We start from the raw sequence: 27,795 nt of genomic DNA, 5'->3' as shown, positions 1-27,795 counted from the left end.
GGGAAGAAAGAATTGAGAGTGCTTTAGCAGGCCAGCCCTTGAAAGCTCTTTTGTCTAACAGCAGATACACAGATTAGGAAAGAAAAGACAACTCAGCGGTATATTTGGCAAACCTGTTTCTAATGGCTGGCTTCTTGTTTCCATGAGTCTAGTCACAAAGCTGCTTTCTTATTCCCACTGCGTGTGTGTAAGGGGAAGCTGTTTCTGAGGTAGGTTTGTTATCCTCGTATCACTTGTAGCAGCCATTATTTCCTGTTGCATGATGCAGCAGCTAAAGATATTGAGAAATTAACCCGAGAGCTCTACTGTCATGTTGTAGTTAAAGTAAATGATGTACAAATAATCGCTTGTTTTCTGTTTCTTTGGGAGCAGCTGCATGCTTTGGAGTCTAAAATAAAATAAATGTTATTTTCAGATGCATTTTTGTATTTTTAATGTAGAAGAACTCTGAAAAATGCTGGAAACTGAAGTATTGCTTATAAAGCACTCTCCAGCCAGGAGCAGTACAAACATTGGCAACGTGACCTTCCCTAGGTTGCTCTAGTGACCTCAACTTGACCTAGAGGAACTACCCTTTCTGAGGGTTAGAAGTAATTCATGCCACATGCTGACTCAGGATGACTGATTCATTTGATGTCACCTGCCCCATGTGCCTGGGATTTCTAGATACTCATATGCTTCTGCAATGATTAGGGTCATTTATCTATACACATGCCAACACCGTCTTTATTTACACAGAGGAATTAATGGTTAAAGGAGGGGCAAAGTTAGGGTGAAAACAGTTATTGTTTTACTGTACAATAGGAGTGTTCAGTGGGAAGTTATATAGAGACATAGGGAGAGAAAGTTAAGGATGAAGAGCTAACTCAGAAACAACTGGATTTTTTTTTATTTTTAAAGTTTGAAACATTTTGGAAAACTTCTTTGGGTTTGAACTATTTTGGTCTGCCTCTTCACTTCCCGATTTCACCACTAACCAGATTCTCAGCTTGATTTCAACATCAAGAGGCACTGAATAAACTTTGGATACATGTTGAATCTTATGGATGCTTATTACAGCCAAATTAACTCTTTTAAGGTTTGCCTATTATTAATTCAATTCCCCCCACACTTCTTCCCCACACTGAATATAAAAATACTTATAAGCCATTGAATTATCCAAGACTGCATCTATTGACAAGAGTTTAGTCTCCTGAGGGCTGTAATATCCAGTTCTGGTGGCGGGGCTTGGTCTGAAATGGCTGGGCAGTTAGTGGCCTGAGATATATGTAGGCTTGGCCAAATACTATCAATTTTTATTTTAAAACTTTTTTGTAATTTTTATCTATTTTAAATGTTCACCGTTGTGCTAAATTGTGGGTTTTGAGCATTTTTAATTTTTTTATCGATGTATATTTTCATAGTTGCGGTAAATAAAGGGTGGGTCAGGTAATGGAAGGGTCAGAGGATTATTTAATGACAGTAGATGTTGAGACTCGAAAAGTTAAAGCTTTATAACAATTAAAACACAAATTGTTACACACATCTAAACATACAATGTAAATATCCTTAAAGTTGCCAAGTTATGCTGCTCTCTGCAAGTATATTTGGTTTTCCACAGTACCAAATATATTCCACAGTACCAAATACTTGTTGGCACGGAGGTATTATGATGACAGGAATATTAGAAATATGTGTGTGTGTGGCGGGGGGAGAGCAATTACTTTGAGAGAGGAGAAAAGCCATCAGTGGGCGTTTGCAGTAGTGTGACTGTGTAGGTTGGCAGTCAGCACTGACATTATGCTGTTTTGCTTGAGATCTCCCTTTGGTGGAAAGTATTTCTGTGACACAAACACCACTAGTGGCAGCAGCAGTTGGGGTATCGTGTTTCCCTAATGAAAGCCTAATTCGTGCCAATAAAACCTGTGTAAGTGGCACCTCTAAGAACAGCTATGGCCAACTTGTACCCAGATCTGCCCAATGTGTCTTTAGCCCAAGATACTTCTAACGTTTTTTGAAAGAAGAAAAAACTGTTTTCCTTTTTCATGAATTGTTAATACTTGCGGACTTTGAGGAATGATAGCAACACATTGCAGATGAGTCCTGAAGCATCTGCGTGCACCCATGCACAGAGAGACCAGGCAGTGCGCTGCAGTCGCTTCTGCACTCTGCTATTTGTAGTTATATATATCTGTAAAATTGTGGATGTACATAGTCTGAAAAAAAGGAACAAATTAACGTGTAACTTCTATATGATACTGTCAGATTAGTTTACTGTATTTCAGAGATCTCAAAATTGTGCTTTTAAGTGGCAATGAGCCTTAGTGAATCACACAGATCTGGATCCAGAATTGCAAACCTGGGATCTGTGGTTTTAGTTCAGCTCATGTTAAGGAGCCAATTTGAACAGGTTGGGGCTGAACCCAATTTGGAATACTGCCCCCTGCTCAATTCAGTAATATTTGGGTCCATGTCTGTAGTTAAGGCAAGATGGCATCTTAAACCTGGAGTTTTGAATCAGGCCCCTAGTTGTCTTTCCCGTCTTTGTTTTGCTTTTCCTCCAGGAGGGTATGATTTGGCTCTCAGTTTTAGTCCTTATTCAGGCCAAATTCCAACTGTAGTGTTGCCAGCTCCTCACATTCAAAAATCATGAGATTGGCTAAAGAATCCCAACATTTTTTAAAATAATAAATGTTGGATTATTTGCCTTCTCATATTTGAGCCATATTGGGTCATGTTTTCAAGCTTTTCTCTGCAACCATGAAGGCTAGAAATTTACTTTAAAAAAGAAAACTGAGATTCTCACAAGATCACTTAACTCCAGGAGCTGGGACTTGAATTAAAACTCCAGATAACATTAGACTTACGTGAGAAATTCGCGAGTGTTGGAAACACTGCTGTTGAATTCAGTGGGGATTTTGTTCAAATAAGAACTGAGGATTTGCTCTAATATATACTGGTCCCTAAGAGTTATCAAAAACTTTTAAAACTGACATTTTTTTAGAATCAATGTGTTCTAGCATTAGCAAGAATCTCAAACTACATCTAGAGGAATAGCTCCTGAGCTGAATTACAGTGACGCACTATAGGAGCAAACAACAGAGATGTGCTGGTGGGGCAAGTAGCAAGTCAGGGGACTCTGCAGGTATCTGAGCACCACAGAGGTGACCTCTCTCGGGTTGTTCACTGCTCAGGAACAGGGATAGGAAAAAGTGGAAATGTCTTAGCTGTGGCCAACGAGTCCACGCAGCATAAAGCCTCGTCACCCAAAATCAGCCTAATTGCTGAGCTGCAGGCCATATCTGCTTCTCTCCCCCATACCTAACAATAGCTTGATGCGCAGGCACTCTGGTCTGCAACAACATTTTGGGCTGAAGTTCATTTTTCTATGAATGGGGCTTTTTTGTACTAAGGCTTTTCTAACTTTGCGGGGATTTGGCTTACAGAGATCACTTCTCCACATGACTGAAATGCAGCCACTTCTGGGGTGGATGTGACAACCTTTATAATAGCACATGTAACACAAGGCCCCCACATGTAACATGGACTGAAACTGGGAACTCTGGCTCTAAAAGCAGAAGCTTCTGCTGTAGGAGCGATACGACCCAGTGTCAGCTTAAAGGCTCTAGTTGACACATAAATGTCTGTGTGGTCAAGTCACAGAGGGAGACAGAGAGTCACACAGTATAATCATGGATTATACACACAAGAGTTTTGGGACAGAAATGAAGAATATTATAGCCAATTAAACCATTTATGTCTACTAATTATCGGGGGTGGAAGAAGACTTCTCCCTCATGCTGTGCACTTCCTTTCGTTGAGGATCTTGCCACTGCCCTTCTCTTCTTAACTCAGCCCAACTGTTTCATTACCTCCTCATGTAGAAATGACTTTATAAGCTGCTTGAGGCAAGGATCATGTCTTCTTCTCCGGCTTGTGAAACGCCAGCATGTTTGTGAGGATAGTAAGACAGTAAATAACATCTCATCTGAAAGGGACTGGATTCAGCAGCACAGTTGATCCCTTGTAGGAGGCCATCTTATGCCAGTACAGTGAGGACGCAGTGGGAGGAGAACTTCCATTCTACTGACTCAGTTACACCACCTCTTGTAGCACCTGGGACTTACATCAAGTCCCCAATCCAAGTACTGATCCAGCCCGATGTTACTTAGCTAATAAAAGCTGATACGCGCACAGCCCAAGATGGTGTGGCCGCAGGCCAGCTTTAATTAGTTAAATCAAGTTGTACGAGGCGTCACTGATTTACTTCTAAAAAAATCTTGCTTAATTCTGTTCTTATTAAATAAAAACCTTCTGGAGGGAATAATAGCCAAATCCAACCCACACTCCAGAGCCTGGGTACAGTGCTGCAACACAATGTCCTCTCAGTTGCCACTGGAGCGTAAGGGCTGGCATAGCTGTTATCAGGCCTCCATACCACTGTTCTACTACTAAATTATACAACCCCCCACCTTCCCCAATCTGGAGCCAGATTATGGGACAACTCCTGCTCATTTCATCCAATGGGTCTACTTGCATGAGTATAATGAGCAGGATTTTGCCCCTTAGGTTTTATCTACACTAGTACTTTTGTCAGTCAGGGGTGTGAAAAAACACCCCCCTGATTGACATAAGTTTCACCAACAAAAACGCCAGTTTGGACAGTGCTGTGTTGGCATGAGAGTGTCTCCTGCCATTATATCTACTGCCACTTGTTGGGGGTGGTTTCATTATGCCGGCGAGAGAGCTCTCCTGCCAGCATAGAGCAGCTACACGGGAGTCCTTACAGTGGCTCATCTGCAGCAGTAAAGCTGTGCTGCTGTAAGGTCCACAGTGTTGACATCGCCTGTGGCTCAAGAACTGGAAACTAGTGCTTTAATTTTATCATCCAACAACCTCTCTTGTAACCCCTTTTTTCTTAGAAAAACAGACCAGCCAGTTGTCAGGCTCCAGATGTTATGAATAAAAAGCTTGTATTCTGCCGCTGTAATAAGAAAATCATTAACTGTTTGGCCTGCGTATATTGCAGCAGATAATTCATAAGATGAATGTAGCCTCTTTTTCTGTTCACAGAATGTCTGTGGGCAGATCACTATTTCCTGGGGATGGTCGTATGACAAACTAAAAGGAATAAACTAGAATAGAATTGATTGTATGGAATGCCTGTAATCTGGTTTCTGATGTAAAATGCTCAAGAAAAGCGAATTGATAAAATTCTCTTTCCATGCGTATTTGAGCATGTGAGATTAAAATTTGATTTCCACCATCATTCATGCTAGTAAACCTCAATTATGTGGATGATTACATAAAGCAAACACAAAAGTTGTACGCACACTAACAAAGAGTTCTAGATCCAGTGAGTCTTTGCTGGGGTTTTTTTTAGCTCCTGAAGAGTGTATTTCAGAAGGTCATGAATTTGTTAAATGACATTATTTCTAGGTCATATGTGTTTTACTGCCAAATAAATGCAACACATGAATATAGGTGGCTGTTACTTTCATTTGTGCAAAATATATAAAATTTAAATTTGCTATGCTTCAGATTCTGCTGTGCATGGAAACTGTTTCTGCAATGCTGTGCACTTGGCATAGTGGAGAATGAGTGGCTGATATAACGTATTGTCATTTTTGTATCAAGGCTTTGGCATGCCACTCAGTGGGGGAGGAAAAAAAACACCCATGTTAATGAATATCTTCCTTGCTTCCTAGTAGTCCTAATGTAATATGCCTCCTCTTTTTCAGAATAACTCTTCATACCTGATGTCAATCATTGCTTAGAATGTGGAATCCATTTCATGTGAATAAATGAATAAGGTGGCATGCCATTTCTTCTCTGGAAATTATGCATACACTTCATATGATGAAAAGCCATTCTTCCCTCAAGCCCACATGGGTGTTTCAAATATTGGCATTTGTAGAAAAACCAAAATGCCACTTGGAGTCTGCGTAAAGGGACACAGTCAAGATTTGTAGGTCCAACATTTGATATTTAGTAATGACCCTTACCCCTTCCTCCTTAGATTCATGTCCAAAGTCCATGTAACCTTTTATAGCTCTGTAGTAGGGTGGTCACCCGCTCCTGCCCTGAAGGGCTTGAGATCAGCCCTGGGAGAAGGTGATGACTGAAAGCAGCTAATGGGCTGATTGGGGAAGCAGCCACAGCTGGGCCATGCCCCATTCAGGCCTCAGCTGGCCCTATATAAGAGGCTGGGAGCCAAGAACTCAGCAGTCTCTCTCTGTAGCTGTAGAGGGAGATGGACCTGGCTGCAGGGACCCGAGCAGAGTACTTGAGTGACGTGGAACAGGGTTGGGGAAAGGTCGAGGAGCTGGGGAGGCTCCAGACTGGAAAGCCCCAGGCTGCGGCCTAGCAGAAGGCCAACGGGTACTGGGGGTAGCAGACGGCAGCCCACGGGTAGGCAGAAGCAGCAGGTCCAAACCCTCCTTGCCAGTGATGAGTGGCTTATACTGCAGTCTGCCCTAGGGAATGGGGGCTAGTTGGTGACTGGCAGTAGCCTTACACTGAGGCAAGGTGAGGATAGAGGGTTGGGGTCTCCCCTAGGTGGGAGGGAGCAGCACCCCAAACACAAGGGGCACTGGGTCCTGGGAGGGACACAGGGGCCAGTGGGACACCGGCCTGCAGAGGGTGCTCTGGAGGCTGGAGAAGAGCTAATTCCTGATGACCAGCAGGAGGCACTGCAGGGGTGAGTTCCACACGCTTACAAGCTCTTTTAAAAATAAATGTGTTAACCTTCATGCCTCCTGAAAGGAAGATCCTCCCCATCCCCCAAAGGCCAGCAACTCAGACCTTTCTACTGAGCCTTATGAAAACAAAATGGGGCATGTAAGATTGAGGGAAAAGGAAACTGCTGTTTCAATCTCCTAAAGGTGTCTTATAAAGGAAAATCATAATAATGAACATGACTTTGCAGTCTTAAAATGATGCTTTGTAGATATTTCATTTTTAATATGCATTCACTTGGACACAAATGATCATTTTAACCCCAAGTCCGGTAGTTGCATATATTGCTGTTGCTCTTTGGCCCCCTTTGGTTCAGATGAACTTGGGTGCATCTCTCCTGTCTGCTAAGCATTCTCTGGCTACTACTACTACAGACCTATTGAATCTCCTTTAGTATCTGGCATTTTTAATGTTTAGGAATGCTGGGTTGGTTTTGGGCCTATTAATATGTGTAGGATTTTCCTGAGGCCCCAAGAGCCTTGTAAATAGGAACATCCTGCCCAATTATTGCAGGCATGCAAGGCTGCTTTGGAGTATAGGATATCAGGTATGGGACAGGAAGGGACCACCTGGGCCATCAAATCCTGTCCCTTGCTATCACAGCATCATATAATCCCATTTATACATTTATCAGCTCAGTCTTAAAACTAGGTTGTTTGCCCCCACTACTGCTATGGAAAGGTTGTTCCAGAATGTCCCAGGAATGCATCTGAGATGATTCTACTGTGTCCTGTGTGGGGAGATGTGGGGACCCCTGCAGTCCCTGAGGCCTCAGACTAGTGTTCTGCAGGATTCTGTCCTCAAGAGGAGTGGATCTCGATCTTTTCCAAACCAGGACCCCATCTTACAACAGACTACCATTTCAGGAGCCCTTCCCATCTAGGCATAAATAAGGGAGGGTGGTTGTTTCCCACTGAAACATGTTTACAACCCCTCTGTGGTCATGACTCCCCAGTTGAGAATCTATGTTCAAGGGAATGGATTTGCAGCTGGTGCACGGGCAAACAAGGAAGGGTTTGGAGTACAGCCCATGCACCCACAAATACATGGAGAATTTGGCCAAACCTTCCACAGCGAGGCGCATCGGCTGTAGAGTCAATGGGTGGCTCTGGAATGCTCGATAGCCTGAGAAGCAGTTTCTACTCTGAGCACTCTGCCTCGGTCAGGACTGGTTCCCGGTTGAGGATCGGTCCCTAATGGAACAAATGCCAGTCCGTAGAGCTCTGACAATGTACGCCGGCTGAATTCCGGCCCCATAAATGCATTACGCTCTCAGAACATTGTGCTTTTGCTTGTTTGCACTGCCCTCATTTATTTTTCTCATTTAAAAAAACAAACCATTATGTTAGGTTTTGGTACTAGAATTTTACCCTTGTTGTTTTCAGGCATAATATTAGCACATTCCTCCTTGGTCTGTCTGACTTTAAAAGTTTGTGTTGTCATTAAGCTATTTTCCTTTTCTTTTGTGAGAGATGGACAATTAAAAACATTCCCACTATTTGTAAATTCTCCTTGTGAGGAACCGAGCAGATTGCCTGGATCTTCTGGTTGTTGTTCTGGCTTCAGTTTCAGAACTGAATGCACTCCTTCTGCTCCATCTGTTTGAGTTTTGACAATGCAGTGGATAAAGCTGGAGGAAGTCCCATATATAAGGGTGGGCTAAGCTTCACATTTTAAAATTGTATTTTAATTGAGTAACTGGATTCAATGCAAATGGAAATGCAACAGGGTATAGAGTGTTTCCAGTTCTCTCTTTAAATGCAAAATTATCTTAACATTACTATTTACCATAAGAAATATATTCACAAAACTAAAATATAAGGAGCATTATATTTAAATGCACCGGCTATTTTTTATTACTGTTCTTTTCTTCTAATGTTGCTTATTTTATTTATCTTTTGAATTGCTAAAACATACATGTGAGTGGCCTAGAACTTCACTTCTGAATGCATCAGTATGTATTTTTCCCATTAAATAAACAAGATGCTAATTAAGAAGCAGGAAGACAGATAAATGATCACATTCTTTTAATAATAATTTGGTCTACTTTTGCAATATACTTAGTTTCAGAAGACAATGGGACAAACCCTGCACTCTGATGTATGCACGAAGGGCTTCCCCTTAATTGCAGCATCTCTGTTAGCATCTTTCGGAGAACAATGTCTTAGAATCTTTTGTACAAACGTCTCACTTCATATTCTCCCTATAGCCTTATTTCCTCTCATAGGTCAAATTTCACATTTCATGTGTGTATCCTGTTTGTCTCCCTTACCTTCATTATTCCTGTTCATCTTGATGATCTTCTGTTTTACGGAGTACGAGTTTAAGGACCAGAAATACAAAATCAACTCTTTTTGTAATGTAATTAATCCAGTGTTTTCTGACTTGAGCCCATATAAGATCGCTGAAAAAAAGGCTTTCGGCAAGGGAATACAATGAACTCTCACTTCATTAACTTGCTAACCCAATAATTGTCACCAAACAAAGTTTGGCCTTTCTCCACTTCTCAGGTAGGACATGATCGCCTAAGGTGCTGAGGGAATGCACCTCCCATTGCTGTCACTGACTTGCCGCAGATGTCCATTACCCGCAGTGTAAGCGTAAGAGTGTTACTTAAGCACATGCTAAGATACATATGTCCCAATGAAGCTAAGCACATGCTTAAGTGCTTTTCTGACCCAAGGCTAGTGCTGTAGTCAACTCTTTTATTGCCAACAATTTCTTGCTGTAACAAAACAGACCACTGTACATTTAATAACACTTTAATATAGTATCTTTGTGGCTTTTTTTACATACTCACCACTTCACAAAATCTGACAATCCGCAGTGGGTCACTAGTGCACATTTTCAGTGGTCTTTTTTGTAGATTCAAATGTTTGAATATTTTGTGAGAAATATATAATAGGTGCACTGCCGAGGAAAAAAAGGACACTAATCTCCACAGACTGCCCTCTTGAGGTGTGGAGTTTGATTTTAATTTCATTGGGGGGAAAACCCACTCAAACTTAAAATAATTCATCCGACAATTTAGGGCCTGATTTTGCAAATTTTTAATTGCATAAATTAAAAGTTTGCAGGATCAGGAGGTAGGTATGAAAGAAAAGAAGTGCAATTTGTTGGGTTGTGTTACAACTCAGGCAGAATTAGGGTTTGGGTTATGGAGACAGAAAATCCCAACACATTGGTGTGTTTTAAAGGACAGTGTGTTAAACTTGCTGTTAGACTAGGTAATTTCCTAAGCTTCAGTATTTGAAGATAATTGTCTCTTTGAGAAATTTGGACTGTTTGCAGTGCACACTAAAAACATATGGACCTAAAATTCATGAATTGCAAAAAATAACATTTACAACATAGTTAATTTTTTATTAAATGAGTCATTCAAATCTCTAGAAATTTTCTACACCCAACCGATGTCAACATACCAATTTTCAGATAAAAGTGTTGCTCTGATCAAAAGTTAACATATACTGAAAACAAGGCCTACAATACAAGTCTAGATTCAGCCTGAACTACAGGGTCATGACTGCCACTTCCACAGTCTGTTGTGTAATTAGAGTGGTCTGATATTTTGGTCTTGGGAGCTTGGGTGTCCTAGACACATTTATTAAGGTTGTCTCAATTTGGCAGTCAGTATTTTATATACATTTGTGGACTGATGTATTTTCAGCTTTTGATTGTGTTTTAGACGTGTGTTTGGGGCCTTTGGACAAAGGGTTTAAGCCAGTCCTGCTTCTGGCAGTGCCTTCAGGGCAAATCCTGGTCCCTGCACCAGTTTCTAAACAACATCAAACTTGAAGGGAGGTGGTGTTGAGCCCTCTGCTTCAGTCAACCTGTAGAATGACGGCAGGGCCACTCACTCTACAATGCTCATTCAGCTTCTGTGCTGCAGTTGCCTACACAGTGGCACGCCCCCTACAAAGAGAGACAAAGGGGATGGCTTGTAGATCCATTGGCCACCCCCACACCCCATCCCACTCTGTAATTTGGGATGGAAGGAGGCAAGTCTCATGGGGAATAGATCTGCAAAGGGTTCAGACTAACTGCTTCCTGCCTCCCACACAGCAGAATTCCTTCAGTTTCGCTGCCTAGCAAGTGGTATGTGCCCCCAGGGAGCGGGTGGACAGGATTTGCTCACTGGTTCTGGAGTCAGGACAAAGAAAGAGACTTAATACAGTAGACAACTTTGCTTCAATACTGAGGGGAAATAAAAGCATCTTGCACTACAGATACAGATAATTTTGTTAGTCTGCCTTCTCAATTACCTGTTTGCTGAAGCGGTTGAAATGAGATTCAGTTTAATTCAGAAAGTAGATCTCTCGGCATGTTTCATAATATTGTTCAGAAAATCACAGAAGTGCAGAGACAGTAACAGTTGCACTTGGTAAAGATTTCTCTGCTTCTCTGTCCTTGGAGCTCAGGGATATCGGCAGAGTGGGTTAGGGCCATTTCCTTTCACTCCAGAATGAATTCAGAGTATTTTCTGAATATCAGTTACTGGAGGCTGTACTACCTTACAGTGAAATATGCTCCTGGTTGACTATTGTGAGTGGTCTGATAAGAGATGGGGCTTTGTGATTATAAAATAGTATCTACTTTGTGTAGGGATAAAACTGTTAGCACTATTATCTTTGTAGGGGGCCACTTATTTTTTTGGCATGTTAGACAAAGGCCCTAATTCTGATTTCACATACACTGACGTAAATAGGCAGTTACTCCATTGAAAGCAACAGTGTTTACAATGTAAAACTGGTGTAAGGTCAGAATTAGGCCCCAAATGACAAACTGACTCCTGGTTCTCTCAAGCATAGTTGTGGAAGCTGCACGAGTTTATTTTTAACATTATCTAACCTAACAAGGAATTTCTATGTATTTTCTCCTTTTACAGCCACATACTGCACTTTGGAGTTAATCATGTGCAGCCTCAGGTGACTACTGCTTGTGCTTCTAGTTTATTTTCTAGCCTTACTTTCATTCTCCCTTATTAATAGATATGCTGAGGTTTCAGGGGAAGCTTAACTGTCTAGAAGCCATTTCTCTTGAACTAGCTGTGACACATACCCGCCTGAGCGAAGGCACTCGCTTTCCCCTCAGAGGTGTATCTGCTTTCATTGGGAGTCCTCTCAAACTCTGGCATTGCAGAAACAGGTGCCCATCATATTTTGTTCAGCTAGGAAGCACTATGTACTCACTCTAATTACAAATCCTGTGATCTGGCCCTACTTCAGAATTTGCAGCTTGATACATATTGCTGTCTGTAACCTCAGACTGACTTTTTTTTTCACTAATAAAGATGTTCTGGAGTTCAAAATGCCGATCTCTACTTGAACATGTAAGCAGGCCTGCTACCCCATAATCTATTTTTTTTAGTATTTTAAAAATCTTTTAAAAACCCACTGCAAAATAGATACTGTTACTTTTGAGTCCGATATTTTATCTATGTTTACAGCACATGGTGAACGAAGGTATATGAGCCAGTTCTAGCAACTTTAGAGCCTCCTACTTTCTCAGCGGTAGAGGAAGGTTTCTTTAGTTCAAGTGGTAAAAGGCTATCTTCTTGGTACAGAAGTTCCTGGGTTCAATCCCCCGTGGTGGCATGTAGTGGCAGAATACTGAAATGCTCAACCATGTGATGCTTACCTGTGACCACTGTGACTTTTTTTCCAATTCATTGCTTGTTGTTTGAAAATGTAATTAATTTTAAACACCCAATTAACTAAATAGCTGGCATTATCAGTGGGCAAGGACTAATGCAGCCTATGACCCACCTGGATTCGTTTGATTAAAACTAATCACAAAGATTGATGTCACCTCTAAACAACATGGACTCAAACTTTTGGGCACCCTCAGCCCCTTTTGAAACCAAATGAAACTGAGGACACTCAATTGCTTCACAGGATCAATGTGAAATGTAAACTATTGTTCTTATCACAACCATTAAATATAAATAAAACACACATGAACATATAGATGGATATGCCAGTTGATGGTTTCACCATCCTTAAATGTGATCTAGACATACTGTCAACCACGAACATCTATTTTATCCTTCTCTTTGACACACTTTGTTTTATCCATGTCTCATGGCTACAGGGCTAGCTACACCTCTGTCTGAGAACACCTCTTCAGCTGTTAGGCCTCATGCCTTTACCTATCTGGAGATGGGATTTCACAGTTCTCTCACTTCTAGACCAGGACCTGGACTATGGTAACCTATGTGGCAACCATGATTATTCTACAGGTCTGAGTGAGTTCTAGCATTGTCCATCTTAAATGTTTGCTGAGAGATGGCTTATCTTGTGCCATTCTTTTCCTCACTTCTTATTTCATCAAGACAGTCCTCTAATGAACCCAATATATTCCTACAGTAAACATCCCAATAGCCAGGCCAACACACAGTATTCACAAATCATTACAGAGCAGCTCCAAATCCATCACATCCTTGCTTTATGCCAAATGTTTTACCTTTTGTCTGAGCTCTGTTTGTTTAACTTCATATTTGGAAAATTGTGGGTGGCGAGGGAGGTTCTGTGTCAAGGACATATTAGGCTTTAGATTGCTAATGGGTGGAGAGTCAGAGTGTTTGTGTGGGGACTGTTTGTTGAATATCAGCCTGGCTCAGATGTGTGAGAATGATGAACGCACAGTCCTTTCTATTAACTTTAAACACACGTTCCAGCATCTGAATGTTGGCCTGTTAATGACTTGGTAAGAAAGAAACACAAATGAATCAGCATTCTTGCCAATTTAGAAAATTAACCATGTGAAGGAATTATTTCCAAAGAGGCATGGGGGACACAAAGCCAATACTAGGAGGAAAAAGTGAACTTTGTTATATTGCTGGTACATAGTCAAATGCAGGTGACATTTACAGAAACAACTAAAATTATGCGATATTGAGTCCTATGAACTCAAATATCCCATCATAATACTGACTGAACAATGGGTGTGATTGTCACCTCCTCCCACCTTATGTGAGATCCCCAGAAGTAACTGGTGGGACGGTGATATATCTATGGCTTAGTTATACACAGAAGCAAAAGGGACAGGTGGGAGTCCCTTTAGGCCTTCATGAGATCTAGATGTGTGAAGCTGGTTCCCTAGCCCTACACTGCTTGGCGTAAATGGTCATTTTGGGTTTGAATATTTATTTTCTCTTGTGGAATGATTTGGGCAGGAGGTGTATGAGCTGGATGGAGAAGAGTCGTTCTGAGAAGATAGGATGAAAGGACAATGAGAAAAAGAAGATGAACCTGAGGAAGAAGCTGAATTCCAAAACATATTGCCCGTGCAGTATTCCCTTGTGGATTACCATGTCCGAGTTGACATATGAATGTAGAAGTGATGTATCCTATGGGTTGTCCAAATTTTCATTTGGCTGTGATTGGAGTGCATAAAAGATGTGTGCACCTTGTTTTCAGAAACAAAAGCTCCATCTGTGCATGGAAATAGTTATTTGTGTATATCAGCACACAAACAGGTATGACTGCAAATTTGGAGTGCACACTAAATGGAGGTCCACTGAAAAGCTGGACCTAGGTGCCCAATGAGTATAGAAGGGTGTTGCAGGTGTGAAACAAATATGTCAATAAACAATCCTTGTAGCCCAGGGTCTGAGCATAGCTCAAAGAATTTGAGTCAACTTCTGAGCAGATCCACCTTAATCTATGTGGCTTGTGTTCAACAACCTAGTTCTTTCTATTGTGGATTGTGTCTGTCTTATGAGATAATGATATTTCTACAGCACCTTTCATCCCCAGGAAACCCAAAGCACTTGACAAATGGGACTCTATCTAATCATCTCACCTTGTCACCACCCCCTACAGGTTGGTAGACACTGCTGAGTTGAAGCATAGTGACTAACACCACATTCTTGGAGAGATGTCTGAGCCACTCAATGAGCTTGTGGAGGCTTTGGTTGGAAAAAAAAAATCCTTCTATTAACCTCTTCACTGCTGAATACATGGACAATCCCCTGTGCAAGGAAGTTTGGGATTTTTGTGCTGAGATCCTATAACTATTTTCTCTTTAAGAGATCAAAGGGAAATTTATATTATGGAGGTGATAGTTCTGACTGCATAGCTAAGGATATATTGAAAAATGAAGTCAAAGAAGAGAACTACCCCACTGGGTTTGTATAAACAACAACATATATCCTTCCCAAATACACACCACTTAATACAAGGGCTAGATTTATTTTTTTCTGAAAATAAGTCATTCCATTGAATAGGATGCATATAAAATGACCCATTCTTGATTTCTTTTTTCACTGGTTTTACATTTCTTTGGGTCCTTCCAATTTAATACTTGGGTCCTTCCAATTTAAAAGTTGGAAACATCAGACTTAACACACTGATCACCATTAATTGTGGGCCAGAACCTGGCCACTTTTCCTGCCCTTTTGCACCATTCTGGCCTTCAGGATTGGGCCCTAATATATTAACCACTTCAATCCGTGTGTGTGCATGAACTTTAAGAAAAAAAGAAGGGAAAAGGGAAAAAGAATGATAAGGTGTGTAATGTGGATAGAATCCTTCATTGCTTAGTTAATTTTCATTTATCTTAAACTTGTATATATTTGGGAAGAGTGTAATTCCGGCCATAATTTCTTGATACCAGTTTTCTAAGTCAAGGAAAACAGTCCTATAAGGCTTGATGCAAAGGACTCAGTCATTTTTTAAGTCAAAGTGCTACGTACACACTTCATCAGCAGAAATGCGCTTCTAGTTAACCTTTTTCATGTTTTGTATTTCACTAAAATCCTGTAATAACATATATTCATGTAATTAGTTATCACAATTGCTGACTTTGTGGGTGAAATCCTTACCTCACTGAAATCAATGGCAAAACTCCCATCGACTTCGGTGGGGAGAGGGGCAGGGTTTTGCTGTTTGTTTATTGTGGACCTGACCTTACTCCCAGTGAGTTTTTGGAAGATTTTTCCAGTGACTCCAGTGGGAGAAGAAGCAGGCCTCTTCTATCAAGAGGAGTGGCTGTATGTCAGTGGTAGGTAATGTGATAACTATACATTCCCTTCCCCTTCTCGGGGGCATAGTGTGAGACTCAATATGTGTTTGCAGAGTGTTGTGCAGTCCTCAGATAAACTGCACTATAGGACAAAAAGATGGCAAGTATTTTACATTCCAGAACTGCAATCACCTACACAGCATGCGTGATACATTGTCCAAAAAACAATCGGGATGCAGTAGCACAGCACGTATGTATTTTCTAAACTTACAGTAAAAGAGGATTTTAAGCAGATATAACTTAGTTTCCCTCTTTAAACTTTGAAATGTCTTTGTATCCGTTATAAGGAGTGCTATAAAAATGACTGCTTTTTCACCAAACTCCAGTAAAGTTGTAGGCCATATAAAAAATGGGAACATTTGAGAGTTCCCCCAGATGTTCTGGTTGCTAAAGCACCACACATGTGCACGTATTCATGGATATTTTTAGGTTTCAAAGAGATCCAAAACACTATCACATCTCAACTGCTTTTTCACTCTGCATTTTGTAAGCCCTGCTTTGTGGCACGCATTCCCACTGGTATCATGCCAAAGCAACGGCTGAATAACGAGAGACCTTGGCACTTATATATATTTTCTGAAGCTACATAAAATGACAGTTTCAGCGATGTGTAACTCAACATACCCATTAAAATCCCTAACTGATAGTGTTCCCCCTAACCTGTGCCAATATTGAAAACACAAAAATCACTCCTCCACAATCTTGAAATAGTCAATATCTCTGTAAGCAGCTAATCCCTCCTCATAAACCACACAAAAATACTCCTCTGACATATCAAATTGCAAAAATTACTTTGTTTCTCTTAAAGAGCCAGACACTGAAATGACAGGCCCATCTGCAATGAATTCAGACTTACACTTGTTTCCTATAGAGATTAGGATCTGAATTTCACCAGGTAGCCTATGTTGCTGTCACTCAGATCAAACTAATATACAGTATGTAAATCATTTTAGACTCTCCACATCACCTTTCATATCAGCCTATCTTGCATTCTGTTATTTTTCTGTATTTGCTAGCTTCTTTTCATCAGCCTGTGACATAAAGACACAACCCACTCTTTCCTTTCTGAATGTTTCTCTCTCATGTAGACCACAACAATGCATGATTGTAACCCTCTTCACTGTGAGCATTAACTGGATGATTTGATCAGCTTGCAGTGTACCTAGTACACGTGCAGTGCCTGTGGGGAAAACAGTTACCACTTCACATAGCCTGAAGTAACCTAGCTGAAATGCAAAGTGAGACTCTAGAGCTCTCCTTCCATGGATCCCCCCAACTCAAGCGTAAAGCCCTTGGAACCATTATGGGAGGTTCTTCCTGAACTATTGCCACCTTTGGGGTGAGGCGTCTGCCAAGCTATTTTTACAAGAGGTTTCTTTTAAACCTCTCTGCTGCTCTCCTAGCCACATTGCTGCTCTCGGGTTCAAGAGCAGCAGGGTGGCTGACAGGGAGAGGGACACAGTCCAGGGCAGGTGGTGTAAGCCATGAGGCCAAGTGACACATAGGCAGGCTGTATGTCACGCAGCAAAATTGTATCCTGAAATGCCTGGCTAATCACTAATCTGACACTCAGTCAAAGCATCATTTCTGGGAAAGATTCCTTTGGATCGAGACATCCATGGGAAATAGATTTGCAAAGGGGGTCTGGGTGTTGTATTTTAATTTCTCCTCAATGTCGCTATCCACACTGAAAATGCTGCATGCCAGGCAGTATTAAATAAAGAGCCTTCTTGTCAATTTATTTAAGTGAAGTGCTTGATGTAATGATATGTTGCCATGTTAATTTGCTTGCTTCTTTGCTTTTATAATGTCTAAAGCACCTGTTGTGAACATCTGGGAGACTGCAGAATTAAAACAATAATTAAAATACTACTAGAAGCCCAGGCTGCTGCCTCCTCCTCCCACTCCTGCACCAAGACTGGGATCCATAGCATCTGTTTCTCCAGCTGTCTGTCTGGTTGGGGAAAGAGGACAGGTTCCTCTCCCCCTCCCAACTACAGTGGCTTGTTAAGGACACTGTCCACCTGCAAGTGCCTGTCTGGCCTGGGAGACATTTTAAAAGTATATTTTTCTTTTCTTAAATTGTTCCTGCAAGGATCCAAACCATCAGAGTCCCAGCCCAAGCTAGAGTGTCACACAGTAGCTGGAAGATTAGCCCTTTGCAAGGCTAGCAGATGCTTGGATGCACAGCTAGAGTCTGGGGTCACACAGGCCAACCTGCACTGTCTGTGTCACAGGGAGCTCAGTGCACATGCATGGAATACCTCAGTAATAGCTGAGAGTGTTGTGATCATAGGACCTCTGTGAGTTTAGTAAGTTCTAGTATGATTCTAGAAAATCTACTGCAGTATAGGGCTGTGGAAAACTGCTCAGCTGCCTGAACCACAGAGTCTTGTTGACATGACTGCTGTTTTGGCTGATCATGAATGTTTACATGGTACCAAAGGTGCTGATTTAAATTAAAAAAGAGAGGTGCAAAATCCATCATAGTGCAACATAAGGTGTCTGTGCTTCTCTGAATGCAAACTTCTACTCTAGCTCCATCCATACTGTATGGATTGTGTGGGGAAAGCTTTCAGAGAGACATTGTCAACTTTAAAAAATCACTTCTGTCCAAAATGTTTTTCCCTAACAGCGTTGCAAGAAATACCCAAGATTACTATAGCTGTAAGAGATTAGAGAAAAACAGTGTTCTCCCCCTCTGGGTTTTTTTTTTCCAGTTTGTTTACTTTGTGCAGGTGACAGAATTTCACTTACAGTCAGTGTCTCTGTTTCCCCTGTGTGGTCAATCACTTTCCCCTGTTGTTTGTTTGAGTTGCTCACGCATCAACCGGGGAAAGAAAAGACATTTTAAAGAATAGAAAAATATGATTTAAAACCATAACAATTGGCAGGGGGATTAGGAGGCAGGTGTAGTACCCAACACTACTTTTACTTTACTTTTTGAAGCTGACTAGATTTCAGGCTGATGGCATGCCTTTTAAGCAGAAGTTTATACCAAATCTTATAGTAGTTCATGCAGCTATAAACTGAAAAGCCTAAAAACAAGAAGTCGCATCACAGCCTGCAACAGCAAAGCTATAAGCAATGGCTCTTATTAATGTATGAACATATTTTGTACAGATGAGAGACAAAATGCATGTTCAAACATTTGATAGAAAACAATTCAGCTCTCCAAATAAGAACGAGACAGACTTCATAAAAGGTGTCTTGCTATGGAAATATCTTTGAAGATCTGGGCCTTGATGTCTTTAAATATTTACACCAACATTTAGGGAAAGTACCTGGGTAAATTTCAGAAAGCTTCCTCAGAGTTTGCGTCATCAAAATGAGTGGCTTGCAATACTATCAGTAACAGGTGCAGTGTGCCCACGCTTACTTTCTCAATAGGAAGCACTATACATTTCAGACCTACTGTTCACCAAACAAGAAAGTGGCAGAAAGGCCTATTAAAGGATGCACATGAATTTTCAACCGAGTCTGAGTGCAAATTGTGTTTTCGCCTCGATTGAGTGGCGGTCATTCCAAAGCTTTGGAATTATGGATGAATGAACGAACCGATATGGCAATGCAAGAAAGAGCAGAGCACTGCTGACAATACCAGACACTATAGCCATTCTGTTGATCAGGAAAGTTCAGGGGACAACTTGCTGCCAAGTGCATCTTGATGCTTCTATAAAAAGAGGTGATATGCACCCTGACTAGCAAAAGCTGCCAACCATGGGATATGCTAGCTGGCTGGGGTATGGCTGTGCTTTTTAGCCCACAGTCCATGGGCTAGAGCACCATGTGGCATGGAAGCTGGTCCCTTACCTTAGCACTCACATCAGCCCAAGATATTGTAGAGGGCCTGTCTTACTGCTGGATATGGCTATGTAGAAGAGACTCCCTTTATCCAACCTCCCTGCTTAGCCTGATTATGTAGCACTGGGCAGGCTTTGAACTTCTCTCTGCAGTGCTTGGCTCTCCAGTTCCTACGCAGCAAATTACTGAGCTCTGGTCTACACGACAGGTAGGTCAACACAAGGCAGCTTATGCCAACCTAACTATGTAAATGTCTGCACTAAAATTTTGCACCTGCCAATGTAACTTGTCTGCTACACTGACTTAATAACTCCGCTTCCATGAGAGGCGTAGAGTCAATATCAATGACACAGAGTCAGTGTAGACACTGCATTGCTTACATCGACTGTTGCTGGCTTTCAAAAGCCATCCCACAATGCCCCACCCTGACAATTCAATCGGTGCAAATGCTCCTGGAGAGGATGCACACTGCTGACTTAAGGGGCAAAGTGTAGACATGCACAAGCGATGTAATTGCTGTGGCGGCTGTATGCCAACATAAGTTAGGTTGACAGTTTTGTAGTGTAGACATGCCCTTAGGAGAGATTTGATACTTACAAAACATTGTAACTAGTTTTAAAAATTTTCTTTGTATCAAAGTGAAAGAAAAGTTAAAGACAACCTCAAACCACGACAACCAGCCTTAGAAATACATACAGGTGTGTCTACACTGCACTCTTCTTTCAGCAGCACATAGACTACTTACCTCTATAGCACGGATATTAATAGCAGTGTAGCCAGCAAGTCACGGCTTAGGGAAGTAAGAAATGCCAGAAAGGTGTGGGTATTGTGACAGACCCAGACCAGTGGTGTACAGGAGTCTGGTAGAGGGCAAATATACTGGTCACTGGATAAGTAGTTTTCTGTTCCCTGAGTGACCAGAGCAGGGGCTGCACTAGAGTAATCAGGAACCTGCTAGACCCAATTAAGGCAGACAGGCTGATTAGATCACCTGCAGCCAATCAAGGCAGGCTAATCAGGGCACCTGGGTTTAAAAAGGAGCTCACTCCAGTCAGGTAAGGGAGAGCCAGAGGAGAGGAAGTGCGTGTGAGGAGCTGGGAGCAAGAGGCACAAGGAGCTGAGAGTGAGAGGGTGTGCTGCTGAAGGACTAAGGAGTACAAGCATTATCAGACACCAGGAAGAAGGTCCTGTGGTGAGGATAAAGAAGGTGTTTGGAGGAGGCCATGGGGAAGTAGCCCAGGGAGTTGTAGCTGTCATGCAGCTGTTATAAGAGGCACTATAGACAGCTGCAATCCACAGGGCCCTGGGCTGGAACCCGGAGTAGAGGGCGGGCCCGGGTTCCCCCCAAACCTCCCAACTCCTGATCAGACACAGGAGGAGTTGATCCAGACTGTGGGGAAGATCACTGAGGTGAGCAAATCTGCCAATAAGCGCAAGACCCACCAAGGAAGAGAAGGAACTTTGTCACAGTATGTATGCAAATACCTAAGCACTCTCTGCTCCCCAAAGCTATGCCTCTCTGAGTGTCCTGCCTCCCAGCTGCTAAAGCCCTTTCCTGCCTCAGGGGACGATTCCGGCGGTGGGGAAAGGCTCATGCAGAAAGCTTGCCCCCTGCCAGAGCCTTTCACTGACGTGCGTGGCTTGCACAGTGCACTGTGGACACAGCCTGCTTTTCACTGCAGCATGTAGCCACACCTGCACTGCACACCGCTGCCAGTGGTGTATCACGCAGGCATCACCTGAAACAACAACAACATGGAAAATAACTGGTAGAAACCTGATTTCATGCAACTCCTTATGATGGTCGTAAATAAAAACAACGCCATCCTGTTGTAGAATACAGAAAATGGCTCTGTCTACCCCAGACTTACCATCCTACAAGATTTCCCACCACTGCCAGCAGTGGTAGAAGTGTAGTGCAGACAGGCCACCCCCAGCCTATGTCATTTTACAGCTATGTCACCTTGGCCTGCTCAAAGCAGTCTTATGCAACAGAATGGTTAGACTGGGGTAGGCAGCCTACACTAATGCTCTCACTGTGGGAAATGTTAGGAACCAATGTTAAGAGTATATACCACCTAGGGCACGGTACCCTCAAAAAATTCCACAGGTGACAAGACCTTTTGGCTGATCAGTTCCTCTAAATTATTTTTCAAAAGGTACCTGTGTGCCCCAGGTCTAGCCTTGCAAACTCTGGTCATCAGAGTGTTATATGCATTCACATGGTGGCTTAGGGGAACAAGTGCAGCCATGAGGTGGACTCCTCTCCTCTAGAGCTGTTCTAAGCATGAAGCAGTGGTGCATTTAAAACAATAGTCTCCACTGCGCACACAATTTCCCCCTTGGGAGAAGATGAGAGCAAGAAAAAAAGAACCACATCACAAATGTTAGTCATGTCGCTTAATGCACGAGGGTACTCAGGCTACTATGGGGATGGCATAAGGACCTATATGGAATGGAATAGAATTGTTGGCCACATGTAGATCAGCCAGCATGTATTCGACCAAACTCAACACAGCTGTAAAGACTTCAGCACAGAACATTGCATGCTCATTTGACCATGGACCAATACGTGTTTTAATTAGTTATGACCCAGCACAGATGGACCCGATCCCTTTGCATAACGATTACACTGTTTACTTTGGTATTTGGCTTCTACCTTGAGTTTACCACAACCTGCATTCTTTCTTTTGTATACATTTTAATTGCATACTGTGTTGGTTATAGGGGTGCCTTTTGTGGTTTTTTTTCTATATTATCTTTCTATATTTTTCTATATTGTCTCTGATTTAAAAGAAGCTGCCCCTCCCACACACTATAAATTTCCATTTTAACTACACTTTTCAGTACTTGATCATGCAAAGGAGAGAGAACTTTTCAACCTGTACATAGTTCAGTCACATCTTGCAACTCTTGTGCTTTCTCTCTCTTCTTTGTCCTCAGTTTCCACATGACGGTTTCCTCTGTGATCCCTGGGGAGTGTTCTGTTGTGACGATGGTGTCCCATGGCAAGCTCTCAGAATGTGTCCAGAAGCTCAGCAGCATTACTCTTTAAAGGAACACAAGCCATTCCTGTGTTTCCAAAGCAGGTATGTAGGGTGAGATTTTTAGACTTGCTTGTTAGTTTTACTGAAACACGTATAAAATATACTTTTCCAAACTTTTGCAAACATAGAACATTTCAAAAATCTGGCCTATCTGCATGACCAAAGCTAACAGGGCAATGAATCTTTTTATATGCAACTTGCAACAAACCATCTCTTAGTTCAGACCTTTGCATGCCATAAACAAATGTCATGCCATGCTTCCTTTAGAAATGGATCAAAAGAATACATTCTTGCTCATTTCTTTAAGTTTTCCAGGCACTCGGACATTTCCCAGACATGCCAAACCCGTGAAAAAAACACAGAAATTGGGCTTGTTTTTGGCTTAATTGGCTTGTGAGTTGCTTGTTGGCTAGTTTTCGGCTTGTAGCTTGTTCCTTGTTGTAGCTTGTTGCTTCTTGGGTTTTTTTTTATTGGCTTCCAGCAAGCAGGGGCAACGGGGGAGGGGAAAGAGTCAGGGGTGCAGAGAGGGCCCACCACAGTCCCAGACTGCACACCAGGGGGATCTAGTCACATAGAGTGTTTGGGTTCTTAGGGATTGGCTTGTTTTGGCCTTGCTTTGAAATGGAATTGGCTTGGTTTTTGGCTTATTGTGAAAGTCGGGGTGCTTATTTACTGTGTGAAAGTTGACAGCTGTGACATTTCCCCTTCTAACTTATTGTAGGGGATGAAGTGTAGTTCGGACTGTTCAGCATGAAAGTTTGTTGTGGGAATATGATATTCCCTTAAAATCTCTGTTACGTCCTGAACATCCTTTTGAGTTAGATTTTGGTGTGATGTTCTTTAGCGATAACTTTGATTTTTTTCTCATCCCTACAGTCATAGATGCTCAGTAGTGCTATTAACAGAAAATAATTTTCAAGGAGCTCTCAAATAAGCATTGAAGTGCTGTTCATATTCATTAAAATGGAAGTTCCACACCGTATTGTAGTTCTTCAAATACTGATTTTTTTATCTAGTTAGTTTGATCCTTGGTGCTTTACTAGGGAACAATTTAGAAGTCCTTTTTATTGAAGAATCATGAAACACTGTCTTAAAATTTCTTAACACGTGTTTAAACATAGAAATAATATTTCAAAGTATGAGAGATCAGTACACCCATCTAAACAACTTAGAATCCAATCTACAGCTCTGGAAGCTTCTTAACATTCTATTGTCTCCAGACGAGAGCTGATCAAAAAAGTTAAATATATTTCATGAATGTTTAGAAAGAAAATAATATGCTTTGTTTCATTCATATTTTTTCCATGAACATTTTCACTGAACATAAGAAGAGAGAGAGTGAAAATAAATGAAAAACACTGTTTTAGTTCCTCACCAAAATAAATCCAAATATATCAAAACCAAAAGATTTCAACCAAAATTATTTGTTTTTATTTTGGTCATAAAGCCATTGTCTGGCTGAAAAAGGTTTCAATGGAAAAAGTTCAACCAGCTGTACTGCAGACATAACTAGGTTCAGGCACATACAAATTTAACTGGATTCTTGGTTACAGTGTTTCACCTTTGACTGACTCCTAGCCAGTTGGAACATCAGTATGGTGCTCTACTTCATTGTTCTTCAGGGCTAATTTTAAGGCATGTGCTATGTATAATAAGTGTTTAATTGTGAGCGTAAACATTGTCCATTAACTTTTGAAAATCTATTGATACTGTGACATTATGGCCCTGCAAGGATTTGGGAAATCTGTCTATGTACAACTTACAAATTCCATTTGGTATTATGAATGCTGCATATGTTTAAGCCCTTATGATGGTCATTACTGAATTCTTACCTCATATATTTAGATCATGTCTATGCTACAGTGGCACGACTGCAGTAGTCTCTGTAGCTCTGTAGAGTATACACTGCCTACATCAATGGAAGGGTGGGTTTTTTCTGTCCATGTAGTTAATCCACCTTTAAGAAATAGTAGCTAGGTTGATGGAAGAATCCTTCAGCTGGTCTACACTGAAGGCGAGGTTGACCTAACGATGAATTTTTTCACAGCCCTGAGTGACGTAGCTAGCTTGAACTAAGTGTTAGGTGTAGACCGGGCCTCAGACACCTTATGCTAGGAGCAGGGAAGTGATGCCTGAATATTCGTCTCGGAACAAGACAATCATTAAGGGCTGTCAACAAGCAAATAAGACATGCCTAAACAGAGCATTGGGATGGCTGAAGCTTGGAAAACCAGCTTTCTCCAAATCACTAGAGGAGAAGGAGTGGAAAAAGCTCCAGGCTGAAGATCCTGATCGATAACTTTAATCCTCTAGCACAAAGGAGCTCTCCACAATAAAGGTAAAGCTGCTCTGTGCAGGAGATGGAACTTGCTCAGGGGACAGTCCAAGACTCAGGGTGGACTGAACTCCCCCAACAAATGCAGGACCATCACAAACCTCACCACCTTCCACTCCAATTGCAAGGTGCATGTTTTTGACCTGCCTTCTCTAACAACCAGTATACAGTATTCATAGTAATATGTATATTTAAACAAACAACAAACAAAGCACAACCAAAAAGGAAGAAACAAACAACAGCAGCAAAACCAAAAACCTAAAAGCCTGTTAAAAGAAGACACTCCATTGCACATGCTACTTCACCTGGGGAAAGGATGAGAGAACAAACAACATGTGACAAATGTGTAATCACGTTGCTTAATGCACTACTGGAAGCTGCTCAGATACTACAGTGATAAGAACCTAAATAGAATAGAAATTCCCCAGGAGGGAAACAAAGAGACTTTATCATTAGTATAGTCTTTAAAAACACAAAGGCCGAAGCCTGGTCTACACCTAAAATGTAGGTCAACCTAGCTCAGGGATTGACAACCTTTGGCATGCAGCCCGTCAGGAAAATCCGCTGGTGGGCCGGGACAATTTGTTTACCTGCAGCATCCACAGGTTCGGCTGATTGCAGCTCCCACTGGCTGCGGTTCGCCGTTCCAGGCCAATGTGGGCTGCAGGAAGCGGCTGCCAACACATCCCTCGGCCCGTGCCGCTTCCCGCAGCCCACATTGGCCTGGAACAGCGAACCGCAGCCAGTGGGAGCTGCAATTGGCCGAACCAGTGGTAAACAAACTGCTGCAGGTAAACAAACTGGCCTAACCTACCAGCGGATTTCCCGATGGGCCACAGGCCAAAGATTGCCGATCCCTGACCTAGCTATTTTGCTTAGGGGTGTTAAAAACTCACACCCCTGAGAGAGGTAATTAAGCCAACCTAAACGCCGGGATAGACTCTGCTAGGTCAATGGAAGAATTCTTCCATCAACCTAGCTGCCTAGCCACCATCTCTTGAAGTGTACCCCTTCTGTCATTTTATGTAGTGTAGACATAGCCTTAGAAGTTGGGGGAGGACTAAGAAAGGGACAGGTTTCTGGAATGGGGGAAACTTTTTTGACTGCAGGAGCACCCAGGAGCTGAGGGACTCTGAATGTAGGGGTCAGAGAGGGAGAGACTGACTGACTCCATGTTCTGGAGAAGAAGCTACACGTAGGAGGAAAGGGGGAGAGGAAGGCTCCTGGATTCCTTAGAAGATGCTGATGGAATCCCAAAGAATGTTTCAGAGTGGGGAAGAAATGGAGGCAGGGATTTGTGTGCAGGTCTGTTGTCTTCCCACAGCTCTGTGTATCTCAGGCTGTCTACAGTGAAGAGTGGTTGCAAAGTCTGGGTCTCTTGGCTTCAACGATCATGCATCCCTGAAGGGATAAATTGTAAACCAGAGGGCCCACAAGGTTGAAGCTCTGGGGAGAATGTGATTAAGCTTGTGGGATGTCTTAGGGGTCAGCATTGGTCCCTGGGCTGAAAGGTCCAACTTCCATGAAGGAGCTCAGAAACATAAAGTCTATCCCCAGGTGGGACTAGGGAAGAACCAGGTGTTAACTGGACCTTAGAAATAGGCTGAGAGAGTGTTCAGATAGCCAAGATGTGGCCCTGCTTGGCCCAGCCCTGGGAGCAGAAAGGAAGGTAGGCTTCTTTGAAGCCTGGAGACTGTGGGAGGCCTCAGGAAGACTTCTGCTCGCTGGAGTGCTTGGTAGCAGAGCTGGGGAAAGATAGGAGAGCCCTAGGGTAAGAGTGGAGCACAGGATCTAGAAGCTAAATTGATTCATTGGGACTTTACACTGGACACTTGTTATCCCGGAAGGGATTGGGACTAGCTGCTTCTCAGCTGGATGGTTGAATGGCCCGCAAAGACAGATGGCCTGCAGGGGGTACTGGAAATGAAAACCTGTGCAACATCATGTCTTGGCACAAAGGGGTGCACTGATGGTGAGTATGCCACAGTACACAGGGGTATTGACCTTTTGTTATCTTAACTCATGTTAGGTGACTGGACCCAGAAATACCAGCCCTTCTCTGTTACACCTTTGTTACATAGTATCAGTAAAATAAATCATTGGTAAAAATAGGGCTAATGAGGCCATACCATTCTGGAAGGGAAACTAGCAGAAACTTGGAGGAACTGGCTGACATGCTTCCAAATTTTCCTGGAAGCTCGTGATACTGAGAAGTAAGAAGGGTTGAAATTCAACACTCTGCTACATGTGGCCAACCCAGAGGGAGTGAACTTCTGTGACACTGTCCAGTGGGGACATGAAGGGGATTGCGAACTGCTACAAAAAGTAATTTAAAATGTTAATAATACTTTGATGCATCCAAAATGTTGCTAGGGAAAGGCACGCTTACTTTAAAAGAAACCAATTGCCAGGTGAGACCAATGACCATTTGTGACATTATATGACTAAAATATGACCATGTAAATCATTGTTTCTACCATTGTTAGACAGTTGCAACAAAACGTGTACAAAGTATGTCATGTAAGACGTCAATGGAAAAGTTATGATTTGCTTAATGTGATTATCCTATTTGTATGCATGCATCATTTTTGTATCTGAAGTTATGAATACTGACTATGTACCTGCGTTTCAAATGTGTTTGCTCCTGTGGTAACATCCACAAGGCAGTTTACATCAAATCTAGCTAGCACATTGTGTATGGAGTATTCGAGTGATGGCCCATCAGCGAATACAATGGGCCATGGAAGAAGCCTATCCACACCTGATGAACCTTCCTGAGGACCTTCTAGCTAGAATACAGGTCTGTCGCATCTTATGCGCATTTAATAAGCGCGATTTCAGCTTTACACGGTTGGCAAAAACAAAACA

At 42.1% G+C, this 27,795-nt stretch overlaps 1 long non-coding RNA gene across 1 annotated transcript; it reads left to right on the top strand.

The window, feature by feature from the left end:
• Positions 1-26: 26 nt before the first annotated feature.
• On the top strand, positions 27-27,777 carry LOC120398701. The gene is made up of 3 exons (XR_005594643.1): positions 27-209; positions 22,489-22,634; positions 26,957-27,777. It is a non-coding gene; the product is annotated as an uncharacterized LOC120398701 (long non-coding RNA).
• Positions 27,778-27,795: the final 18 nt, after the last annotated feature.

This window comes from Mauremys reevesii, linkage group 2, assembly GCF_016161935.1.
Source record: "Mauremys reevesii isolate NIE-2019 linkage group 2, ASM1616193v1, whole genome shotgun sequence".
In the NCBI taxonomy this organism is placed as follows: Eukaryota; Metazoa; Chordata; order Testudines; family Geoemydidae; genus Mauremys; species Mauremys reevesii.
The sequence above is the reverse complement of the archived record's forward strand: the minus strand, read 5'-3'. Positions and strand labels throughout refer to the sequence as shown.